Raw genomic sequence first — 4,435 nt, 5'->3', positions numbered from 1 at the left:
CACTGTGAGATTTCACTGATTTTCAAAGGCGTCTTGTCGCGGCAGGAGCACACGTGCATGAGCAGCGACCAGCCCTGGCTAAGCCAGCCTGGCTCCCAGCAGAGAGGAGCAATGCCAGCGGGCCACCGTGCCAGCATTCCTGGGCCAGCCAGCTCCCCGGAGCATCCCCCTCTCGCCCCTGCCATGACGGGGCGAGCGGAGCTCCTCTCTGGACCCCGCTGGGCTCGTTAAATGGGACCCAGGCACCCATGCATCCGGGAGGCAGACCCCAAGGAGTGTGAGAAGGAGGCTCGATTGCACCATCAGGTACAAATGATCTGGGGCGCTTCAAGCGTGTGGCTCTTGGCTATTTTATGAGACAGGTGGACACAGATCGTCCCTGCAGTGCCCGAGTCCGTGGAGCAGGAGACTGAGCTGCTTGCACACGTGGCCCGTAGCGCAGGCAGTTCTTGTTTTGTGTTTTATTCTTCATGCTACTTATTCTCAGGTCATCTAATCAGGAAAACCATTTCTTTCTAAGCATGCAGTGATTTTAAAAACACTGATAAACTCTGTCTTCCATTTTGTAAAATAATCAGTAGATATAATTTTGGGTAATAATGATATGAATGTGTATTGTTACTTTCCAATAATCGTATCTTTAGGCCAAAATAAAAGTTTGGATTTATCTTGAGCAGCGGCTACATTATTTGGTTTCCTAAGTGTAGTGGTGGGCTTGTTTCCCTGTCATGTTTGAAAGTAAATTGTGTTTTTATTGCTCTTCTGCTCAGTATTAAAAGAGTTGAAGTCAGCTTTCTGTTAGAACAGAAATCAAACCGGTCATTTTCGTAGTCACTTATCTTTGTACAATACCCAATAGCTCTTTGTCAGAAGTAGTCAAAAAATACTTATTTTTCTGTGTTCTCCAGAATATTCCCAGACAGTTCCTTTGGGGTCTGTCCTTGGGATAGATCCCAGAGGTGTCCCCATGCTGTACACCCTCCTGAAGATGCGCTGAGAGAATCATTTGCCTCTTGCCAACAAAAAGAGCTTAAGAACAACCAAGCTGCAGGTGTATCGCTGTGATCAGCTACGCGCTTTATGGGTAAAAACAAGGGATATGGGTCATAACGGCAGAGCAGAGAGTTGCACTGAGACTTTGAACAACCTCTGACCGTCGTCCCTGACTCGCAGCACAGACCAGCTCCCTGCAGCGTTGCTGGCCCTGGGACGTTTCACTGCTCGCGCCGGTGCTGAGCCAGGCACAAGGCTGAGATCCACCAAAACAGCACGTACAGGTGAGCAGCTCCTACCCCGTGCACTGCCCTGTCCCCTCGTCAGGCTGCCAAACCCATTTGCCATATGCATTTATGCAATACTCCCCACCTGCACACCCACAGCATCCTTCCACCCCAAAGCAAAGGCGCTGGAGGATGGAGTGTAACCGGCCTGATGGTGTGGGGCTCGTTGGGGGAAGCCTTTGGCCTGTGTTACAATGGAGGCTGCAGAAAATGGTCCCTTCTGAACTGAACCCTCCCTCGCTGCTAGGAGCGGGGACGAGCGCTTTGCCTCGGCAGATGGGCCGGACACCAGAGTGGGAGGGTGGAACGCTCACCCGCGGTACACCCGGCTCCTTTCAATGCAATGCACAGGGGCAGTCAGCGCATGCCTGGTCTGCTGCTGCCCTTCCTGCCCTTACACGGTCCCGGCGAGTCTTTCACTCCCTCCCGCAGCATCTCAGTGCCGGGTGAGCCCTGGGCACACACTGCACCCCAGCTTTTGCCCTCGCCTGCTGGGACCTGCAAGCAGGGGCTACAACCTCTCCCTCTCAGCAGGCTGGTTGCCCATGGCTCGAGGGAGAGCTTTTCACCAGGCTGAAGGGACGTTTCTGGGGCTGGTTTTGATTGCTGGGACAAAAGCAATCGGAGCTGGCTGAGGGTGGCAGGCAGGTTTACACCGTGCCTCGGGGTGGGACCCGTTAAACTCAGCCTAACTGGGCAGGAGATGGGTGCCCAGCTGCACCGAGCAGGGGGCTTTGAGCCTTCCTTGGCATTGGTCATCAGGACTGAGGGAGCTTCACAAGCCTGTTAGATTTTAAATGCCGCCAGGGTTAATTGCACTGGAAAGTGAGTTTTGTGAATCACTCCTCAGGGCTTACCCGCCTCTGTTTTGCTGAAATCCCACTGAAATCTGCAAACATTTAGGACCTCGCTCAGCTGTTTGCAAGCAGAGGAGAAACTGACTGCAAAATCAGGTGTTTCTTTGATGCTGTCCTGTTGTCCTCCTGTTCCTTCAAGCCCACCAGCAGCAAACAGGGGATGCAGCTCGGCTCCCACGAGACCCCCGGCCCAAGGAGAACCGCCTCTTCTACTTGCTGGCACGAAGCCCTCCCTCTCCTCCGCTGTTTCACCTCCAGAGCTGCTCTCAGACCCAGCCTGGACTGTAAGATCACTTTCTGTTAAAAAGAAATAAAGTGAAGGAAGGTGAACTATGGGTTACAGAAACGGGTGTAGGTGCTTCCAACAAGACTCAAGCGCCCCGTCCGATTCGGACATGCACTGCAGGACAGCGCTTCTTAGCTTGCCATAAGGCAGGGAGCTTTTTGCCTCCCTTTGAAGGCCCAGTGCTGCAGGGGATGCTGATCAAAGCTAAAGCAATTCTCTCCTTTGGTGCACCCCCATTCTTTGCTGTTTTGCAAAATGCCTGTGGCTGAGCAGTTAATGGAGGCATCTGCTGCACTGGCAGAGTTCACCAACTTAATTAAAGACATCTAACAATTCTGCAGCTGCATGCGAGAGACCACGGGTACTCGCAGGGCTGAAACTGAATATCCTCAGCACTGAAAGCAAGCATCCCCGCTGTGCAGAAAGCGTAGAGCTGCAGCCAGACACTCACATGAAAGTAGAAGCGGGGCCCAAAGATTAAGGATGGACTAGAGCCAGCTTGCAATGTGTGTCGCCAAGGCCTCACCGTGCTGGAGAACTGTACAACCTCAGCTCACACTCACATGGCTTAGAACAGTCAGACTTGCAACAAGTGAGCAGAGCCGGGAACGTTCCTCACCAGTAGGGATGGTTTTACCTGGAAAACCTTTTTAACAGACATTTTCTCACTGAGTGAAAATAGTTAGCTGGTTTAAAAAGACAGGTGGGAAAACTAATCCTGTACCAAGTGGTTATCAAGTTCTCTGCGTGGGGCCGTGTTCTCTCCCTGCTAAATGAAGAAACATTTCAGTCATGGGCATATTTCTGGTATTACTGCATATTTGAGCTCATCGGGGACTTTGCAAGGCTGTTATTTTAACAACTTACCAAAGAGGCTCACAGAACAGGCTGGTGCTTTCTGATTAGATTGCATGTCAGCAGACACCAAGGGCTTCGAATCAGGCTGCCGAGCACGGGCCGCTGCCCTGCGGGGCTGGGGGCTGGGGAGCTGCGGTTGCCCTTCGGCATGCTCTCGTCCAGCTGGGAGCAGAGCAGCCGAGAGGCAGGGACCCCCCCACACTCCTGCCAGCTGCAGGGAGCCTCGCGCCTGCCCTCTCGGAGCTGCGAACGCAACCTCTCAGCGCCAGCAATGTCACTGAAGGCTGGCTGGGATGTCAAGCAGACAGATCAATGCTGTGCTGCTTTGGTCAATACGAATTTACAAGTGAACTTCTGTCAGGAGAGACATTACTAGTGTGAACAGCCTCTGTTCTCAGTAATTTCAGTGAGGGGAGATGAGAAGGGGAATGGGCACATCAAATGCACCAGCACAAAAGTGCTGCAAGTGAGGAGAGGCGTTGTGGCCACAGGGTAGAAGCTGATGGGTCTCGAAATCCTGAGACCAGCATCTCTCCTACGGAGGAAGGGCATGCCCTCTCCTCCGCAGCCTGTTCCTGCTGCAAGGGGGATTGCCCTTTCCCAACTCATCTCCAGTATGGGTGAACACCATGGCACGAGGCACAGGAGAGGGGATGTTAGCCCGGGCAGTGCATCGTGTCCAGAGCTGTCCTGCGGATGACATGACAGCCACCAGCACCAGCCAGTGCTGTTGTGTAACATGTCACGCGGAGTCTGCTCGCGTGGAAGCAGCGCTTCACCTTTGAGCAAATGCTGGATTGCTCTCAGCTGTGGCACACAAGTCATTCGGGGGAAACTGCACCAGTTTGTTGGTCCTCGATTTTGCCTGGAGCAAAATCCTCCCTGGAACCAGGCACTTGGGTTGGCTTGTGACTTCAGAAGGGTTTCCTGCCCTCCGTTTTGCACCCTCACCCACTGAAGGACAGGGATAAATAAAGGGCAAAAAAAGATATATTTAGAAGAAAGAAGCATGCAGCCTTTTCAAACACAACCCCTTCACAAACAGGAAAATGACCTAATTCTACCATGTAGAGAAGCAATGGAGGTATGTATAAAGAAAGAACAAGCACATTTTCCTTCTTCTACTTTTCCATATGATATCATATAATCTGTCA

The sequence above is a fragment of the Calonectris borealis genome, chromosome 9 (genome assembly GCF_964195595.1).
Source record: "Calonectris borealis chromosome 9, bCalBor7.hap1.2, whole genome shotgun sequence".
In the NCBI taxonomy this organism is placed as follows: Eukaryota; Metazoa; Chordata; class Aves; order Procellariiformes; family Procellariidae; genus Calonectris; species Calonectris borealis.
Note: the sequence above shows the minus strand (reverse complement) of the source record.